An 8,754-nucleotide genomic window follows, 5' to 3' on the forward strand; every position below is an offset into this window, starting at 1 on the left:
AAAAAAAATAGAGAATAGAAAAATGCTGGAATCCTTGAATGAACAACATAGGAAAGAAATAGAATGTGTGAAGGAGATTCAAAGAGATATACAGTAAGTTAAAACCTCAATCACAAGCTGGCAAAACTGTTTGAATGAAACTGAAGACAGAGTATTAGACCTTGAAGACACCATTGTCTAGTGAAAAGGTAAGAAAAGATTTATTAAAAACAACTAGGTTGCAGGAAAAAATAATTCAACATCTGCAAGATGATGCAAAGATGAACAATGTGAGAGTAATAGGCATCAATGAGAAAGAAGTCAATAAAAATGATAGAAAAAAAAAAATATGGGCAGAAGTAACAGCAGAAAACTTCCAAAACATGGGGAAACAATCTGACATTCAGGTAACTGAAGCATATAGAACTCCAAAAAACATCAACCCAGTTAAAATCACACCCAGTCATATAATAATCAAGATCCCAGAAAGTCAGCACAAGAACAATATGCTGAAAGCCTCTAGAGAAAAGAATCAGATCACATTTAAAGGAAAGCACACCAGAATAATGGCAAATTTCACTTCAAAAACCATCAAGTCATGAAGCGCATGCAGCAAAGTACTGCAAGTCTTGCAAGAAGACAAATTCCAACACAGACTGATATATCCTATAAAACTGTTTCAAGTTCAATGGAAGAGTTAAATACTTCCATGACAAAGAACAACTAATGAATTTCATGATGACAAAGTCAACCCTATACAGATTACTAAAAGATATGCTAGGGAGGGATCAAAATGACTACAACTACACAAATGAGAGTGGAAAGAACCCACCAAATAGAACAAACAATTAAACATAGGATAAAAAAAGGTATACAACAGCAGGTAAATAAAATGTCAATCATAAGGCAATATGTCTTAGTTATAACCATCAATGTAAATGGACTCAATTCACCAATTAAAAGAAATAGACTGGCAGAATGGATTAGGAAGCAAAACCAAACAATATGCTGCATACAAGAAACACACTTCAGTCATAAATCAATTAATAGGCTGAGAGTCAAAAGATGGAAAACAATACTACATACCCCAGGACCTCAGAAAAAAAATGTGGATAGCAATCCAATTTACAGACAGTCTGAACTTCAAACCAAGAAGGATCAAATGGAAATAAAAGGCCACTACATACTGGTATTGGCAAAAATTCAAGAAGAAGTAACACTCATAAATATGTATGCACCAAACATGGGAGCTCCCAAGTATATAAAGCAAATCTTAATGGACATGGACATCTAATATCCAATACCACAATCTTAACAGGAGACCCTAAAACATCCTTATCCCAAAAAGAAAGGTCAACCAGACAAGAAATTATCAAAGAAGTAGAATTGAACCAGAACTTGGAACGAATGGACTTAGTGGACATATACAGAGTGTTCCACCCAATGAAATCTGAATATACATTTTTTTTCAGCTGTACATAGAATGATTTCTAAAATAGACCACATACTGGTCCATAGGCCATGCTTAAGTATATGCAAGAAAACAGAAATTATCCCATGCATATTTCCTGACCACAGTGCAATGAAACTAGAAATAAATGACAAAATAAACCACAAAAAAACATAAATACATGGAAATTAAACAACATCCTCCTCAGCAACCAATGGGCTCCAGATGAAATTAAACAAGAAATTGAACAATATCTACAGTTCAATGAAAATTGAAGCACAACTTATCAGAATTTATGGGATGCAACGAAAGCAGTGCTTAGAGGGAAATTTATAGCAGTGAACTCACACATTATGCAAACAGAATGGGAGCAAATAAATACCCTAATGCTGTGCCTCAAACCTCTTGAGAAAGAACAGCAAAACAAACCCAAAGTCCAAAGACGATAGGAAATTTTAAAGATTAGAGCAGAAATTAATACAATCAAGACAAAGAAACCAATACAAAGAAAATGAATTAAAAAGCTGGTTCTTTGAAAGAAGTATGTGGTCTATTTCTTTGTATTGTTTAAATACAATTGATAAGCCCCTAGCAAACCTCATCAAAAAAGAGGAAAGAAAAAATTCAAATTCAAACAATAAAGAATGAAAAGGGTGAAGTTACCACAGATATTGTGGAAAGTCAGAAAATCATCAATAGCTATTTTGTGAATCTTTATTCTCACAAAATCAAAGACACAGAAGAAATGAACAGATTCCTATAAAGGTATAAATTACCAAAACCGAATCAAGAAGATATAAGAACTCTCAATAACACAATAAGGTCCTGATGGAGTCACAACTGAATTTTACAAGAAATTTACAAAAGATATAATCCTTATACTCCTAAAACTCTTCAATGAAATTGAAAAGGAAACAATCCTGCCAAAATCATTCCTAGAGACAAATATTATACTGTTACCAAAACCAGAGAAAGATGCAACTAATAAAGAGAACTATAGACCAATCACCCTCATGAACATAGATGCAAAGATCTTCAGTAAAATCCTAGCAAGTGGAATACAGCAAATCCTTAAGATTATGCACCATGACCAGGTAGGTCTCATCCCAGGGATGCAAGGATGGGTCAACATATACAAATCCATAAATGTAATACACTATATCAATAGAGCAAAATTCAAATCCACATGATCATCTCAATTGATGCAGAAAATGTCTTTTACAAAGTTCAACACTCATTTATGAATAAAGTCCTACAGAAAATTGAAATAGATGGATCCTACCTCAATCTGATAAAAGCCATTTATGACAATCCAACTGCAAATATAATGCTAAATAGGGAAAAACTGAAATCTTTTGCTCTAAGATTAGGTACAAGACAAGGATGTCCTCTATCACCAGTCCTATTCAATATAGTTCTGGAGTCATTAGCTGGGGCCATTAGATGAGAGAGACAAAAAAAAAAAGAATAATAATATGTAAAGAAGAAGTTAAACTATCATTATTTGAAGATGACATGAAACTCTACTAGGAAGACCCAAAAGCCTCTACCAAGAAGCCCCTAGAATTAATAAACGAATTGAGTAGCATAGCAGGCTACAAAGTCAATTCCCAAATGTCAATAGCATTCCTCTACACAGAGCACAAACACACTGAGAGGGAAATTAGAGAAACCATACTCTGCAGGGAAATTAGAGACACTGTACCCTTTAAAATAGCACCACAAAAGTTGAAATACTTAGGAATTAATCTAAATGAAGAAATAAAAGATCTATTTAGTGAAAATTACAGTACTCTGTAAAAAGAGATTGGAGAGGATTTCAGAGAGTGGAAAGACATTCCTTGCTTCTGGATAGAGAGAACCAACACTGTGAAGATGTCCAGTCTCCCAAAATTGTTATTGAGATGTAATGCAATCCCTATCAAAACACCACCAGTGTACCTCACAGATATAGAGAAATCATTCCTAAAATTTATTTGGAACCAGAAAAGGCCTAATATAACTATGGCAATCCTGGGCAACAAAGGCAAAAGAGAAGGCATTACAATCTCTGACTTGATATTATACTACAAAGCTACTTTGATAAAATCAGCATGGTATAAAAAAAAAAAAAAAAAAAAATAGACCTGAGGCTCAATGGAATAGATTAGAAGATTCAGGTACAACTACAAATACTCTCAGCCATCTTATCTTCAACAAATGGGCCACACATGTTTACTACAAGAAAGATAGCCTCTTTAACAAATGGTGCTGGAAAAGTTGGCTCTCTACATGCTGAAAGCTAAAAGTTAGGCTAGGTCTATAACTGTGCATAAAACTAACATCAAAACAGATTAAAAATTTAAACATTAAAACAGAAACACCAAATCTCCTGGAAGAAAAAGCACATAGAAATTTTGAAGCCATAGGTGTAGGCAAACATTTCATGAATAAAAATCAAACTGCACAGGAAATACTTGAAAGAATTAACAAATGGGACTTCCTCTTAATGAGAAATTTCTGCATCTAAAAAGAAATAAACAGAGTGAAAAGACAACCCACAAATTGGAAAAAATCTAACAAGCACTCAAACAAATATCTTCTATCTAGAATTTATAAAGAACTAAAAAAAAAAAAAAATTAGGGCCCCAAAATTTAAAGTCTCAATCCAAAAATGGGCATCTGAGATGCACACACACTTCTCAAAGGAAGAAATACAAGAGGCAAATAAATACATGAAAAATTCTCCACATCATTAGCCATTCAGGAAATTCAAATTAAAACAACAATGAGATACCATCTCAACACAGAAAGAATGCCTATCATAAAGAAATGAATCAACAACAAATGTTGAAGAGGCTGTGGGGAAAAAGGAACCCTTCTCCGCCGCTGGTGGGAATATAGATTGGTGCAACCATTATGAAAATCAGTGTAGAGACTCCTCAAAAAGCTAGTACTGGAAATCCCATTCAATCCAGCTATCCCTCTTCTGGGAATTTTCTGAAAAGAACTGAAAACATCATATCATAGTGATATGTGTACGTATGTTTATAGCAGCACAATTTGTGATAGCCAAATCTTAGAAATAACTAAAATGCCCCTCACCTGAGGAATGGATGAAAAAGATGTAGTGTTTTCATGCAATGGAGTATTACTCAGCTGCAAAGAAAAATAAACTAGAAGCCTTCATAGACAAATGGATGCAACTCGAAGCTATACTTATAAGTGCAATAAACCAGACCCACAAGTGTAAATATTGTATTATCTCCCTAGTGTAAGAACTCAAAAGAAGAAATAAAAATTAAAAGGTATAGCACAGTTAAATGGAAAGAGAGAACTTAAGGATTAAACAGTGGGGGGGACTGGAGATAGTTCAGTGGAATGCTTGCTTGCCTGGCAAGTGCAAGGTCCTGCCTTTAATCCCTGCTACTGAAAAAAAAAAAAAAGATTAAACAATGAAGAGAAAGAGATAAAGGAGATAAATTAGGGGAAAAAGTAGGGGCAAAAACCATACATTTATATTAACAAGATGGTTAAGGGAATGGTCCTACAAATTTCCATCAGGTTTTTGAAAATAGCAGTTATTGGGTAGAATTCTCACTCTGACTAACTCTATATGCTGATATCTGTGAACTAAGCAACTACACTGAGGACAGCAATGTGTAATACTAAAACCATGCTTAAAGTACCTGTCATTTTGCACCTGTAAATGTGCACTGCTTCTAATGTCATGTCAATTATTGCTGTACTCTCTTTAAAGTAAATGTAAAAAAAAAGGTAATAAAAGTAAACAAGAGACAAGAAAAAAAGTCATAGGATTGTCCTCCTACAATGTTGTATGTGATTTAATTTCTAAATTTCTGTGTAAAAAATGTGTAATTGTTTTTTCACATTCTATAGGGATTTAAATTTTACAATATCCATAGTTGCTGGAAAGTAACAGTCCCATTTTATGTGTAAGGCATATGATATTTACACATATAGTGATGGTAAGCTTAACTGCCTCTGTTACAGGATAATGATATCATTAAGCTTCTCTTCTGCATGACAACTAAAGTTTGCAGACCAAACATTAGAGAGATAGATGGGCTAAAAGGAGAGCCAGTATTTTGGCTCTAGACCTTCAAGGTCAGTGTGGACTTGGGACTTAAGAGAACTTCTACTGTGACATCCTGTAACTAAGCAGTGTCACAAATTTTCTGATCAAGAGATTATGGGCCCACAGAGGAAAATGATTGACAATGTACAGTGTGCCTAAGGAGAGTGTCCTAGAGAGAAAATTTCTGTCAGGCTTTCACAGAGATCAAATTGGTGAAGTAATGACCATGACTCATCCAGATGGCTGACACTGACAAAAGATCCCTAAGGTACTGTACATGGTTCCAGGGTAAATCCTGAGGGGATTTGACTGACTTTGTCAGACAGCAAAAGTTACATTTTTAGTTATATAGCTCTTGCTTTAACTTAGTCTGAACCATCCAGCGAATAGTGTAACCACAAGGTGTAAAAAGTAAAGACATATTAATATGCTGAGCTGCAAAAGTCTCAAGTCAACAACTTCTGACAATTGCCAGTTGCACTGATAACTCACTACTATTTTGGACCATTGGTCTATATTGGGTTATTTTGTTGAATTCAAGTACCTACAACCTTTGTTCTGGCATCAAGTATGAAAAGGTCCTTTAAAGACTTCTCCACATACAACTTCTCTAACTGCAGTGGAACACCCATCTCTGACAAAACAAAACAAAAAAAGTGGGATGTAAATAAAGAACCATTTTGTTGTAGAAAAAAAATATATGTAAATACAAGATAGTTAGGATATATATACAACTACTTTCTCATAGTTCATTGAGAAGAAAGGTTTATATTAATATTATTTAGACAAGATATCATGTATGCATCCTGTTCTCTGAATAACTAATATGAAGACAACAATATGCAATGAATTAATTATTGTAACTGTCCTACTAACCTGTTCTGAAAATGTTGTATTTCTTTTTTTATCTTTCTTTCTCATTAAAGTGAATAATAAAATAAAAATAGCAATAAAACTGTCAAAACCAGGTAGTAGGACAATAATGATAATTAATACATTGCATATTGTTTTCTTTATAGTAGTGATTCAGAGTATGAAATATAGGCAATAAATAGTGGCCAAACAATATTAGCAAATTTTTCTTTTCAGTTAACTAAGAAAAACTAGCTGTATATCTATCTTCACTATCTTGTGTGTGTGTGTATGTGTGTGTGTGTGTGTGTGTATATATATATATATATATATATATATATTCACTTTTCTCTTCCTTCTTTTCCCCTCTCCCAGTTTCTCTTTTCTTTTGAAGAGCTTTGTCCCAATTCACAGTATTTTTGCACATTTTGGATCTTATTTACTTTTTCATCCTCTCACTCAAGTGAGACAATACAATATTTACACATGTAGTATGATTTATTTCAGTTATGAGTATGGTCTTCAGTTGTACTCATTTACATATAAAAGTTTTAAGTTTTTCCTTCATGACTGAGTAGTATTCAATTATATAAAGAATAAAACAGTATCTTTTTAATCCATTCCTCAATTAATGGGCATCTGAGTTACTTCCAAGATTTGGCTATTACAAATTGTACTGTTTTAAACATAGTACACATATATCACTATGATATGATGTTTTTAATTCTTCTGGAAAGACAGCCAGAAGGTGAATATTTGGGTCAAATTAGACCTCTCATCTAGCTTTTGGAAGACTCTCCATACCGATTTACATAATTGTTGCACCAGTCTGCACTTCCATTCTCGGTGGGCATGCAACCCATTGTTATAAGGAATTGCCAGTGAAATAAGACAAGTATCCTTCAGTAACTGATGGGAGAGTTTTACTCCCTAGTCCATGATATTTACCCTCTTAACATGAAGTTGTCTTTTTCCTTATCTTACCTTACTAAAAATATATGGAATGCACCACCTTTCCCTTATCACTACAAGGACAGGTGTAGGGAAGCATGTCTCCAAGGAAGACAATAGCCAGGACTCCTTATCTTTGTGAGGTGAAGGTCCCCTAAAACATGAGTAAATAATTTCCAAAAACTCCAAGCAAAAAGTTACCTGCTGCAGCCCACCCATTAGTCTGATTCTTAGTCTGACCTTTGTCAGAGCTTTGTCACTGGCTTTCCTACTCAACCTGAAATCTTTTCCCCATTTTCTTTTCTCATTTAAAGCATTTTTTCCTGCAGATTCTTGATACTGCTTCAGTTTTGTTATCTACTATCACTAAATCCAGTTCCCATGCATACCATGCATACTTCTTCTGCATAATACATCACAAGTATTCTATTTTTTCTAATTGTTAGATCCTCACAGTTGGACCCCTTTAACTCCAAGAGAAAAAAACCCATGTAGCGCAGCCTGTTCAAACAGGAAGTCTCCTCACTCAGCCTGAGAGACTGAAAAATAACTCTTGCTTATCAGATTAGTTCTTACACTTACAGAAAACCCTGTAAGTGTACCCGACAAACTGAAAATTTTCCATCTCCCTTATGGGATGCCCTCCCCTGCTTAGACTCACCTATCAAGTGTATCCCTTCCCTTTGTTTGTCAACAGCCTTTTTGCCCTTGGCCTGACTGCACTCAGTCAAAAATAAAGATGTCACAGTTTGTTTAAATCCTGCCCATCCTAGTGTCTTGGCCACTCCTCAGGGTCTAGCCTGTCAAAGACCTCATGTATCTCTCCCTATTCTTAGAAGAAAATATAAATGCTGAATTTACTTTTTTATTAATACCTTAAATCTTTCTGTATTATCTTGTAAGTCCTGTTGAAACACTTTTTATCTGTTGTTATATAATCTTTGCCTCTGAAATGCTTTTCATTTTATTTTTATATACATGTTATATTACTTGACTAATAATATTTTCCTATGTTGGTCACTAACTGTGAGGAAATACATTTTGTGCTATCATCTTTGCAAATAAATGTAATGTTTACGTATATGTCTTGACACTTATTCTAAGTAAATATAAATACATCAAGGAGCATTCACCATTTAGTCACTGATGTTCCAATTTCTTTTTATTTAGAAATTAAATTGTATGTTCTGTTTATGAAGATTAGTGAAATCTCCATTATTCACAAGTTAATGAATATTCTCTACCGAACACAGTGATAGTATTTTGTTGGATTAGTCTTTCCCTCCTTTCTAGCTTGTCTTTAATTCCCAGGTTTTCTTTCTTTAGTAAGTATTGCCTGGCTCAAAGTGGTAATACTAATGGATTCTGCCTTTATTAATCATTGTTAGAATTTATCGAATAGACTGGAAATCTTAGTTGATCTTCAGCTTAGTCAGGTGTATCT

Source organism: Octodon degus, unplaced genomic scaffold (genome assembly GCF_000260255.1).
Source record: "Octodon degus isolate 3935 unplaced genomic scaffold, OctDeg1.0 scaffold00099, whole genome shotgun sequence".
Lineage (NCBI taxonomy): Eukaryota > Metazoa > Chordata > Mammalia > Rodentia > Octodontidae > Octodon > Octodon degus.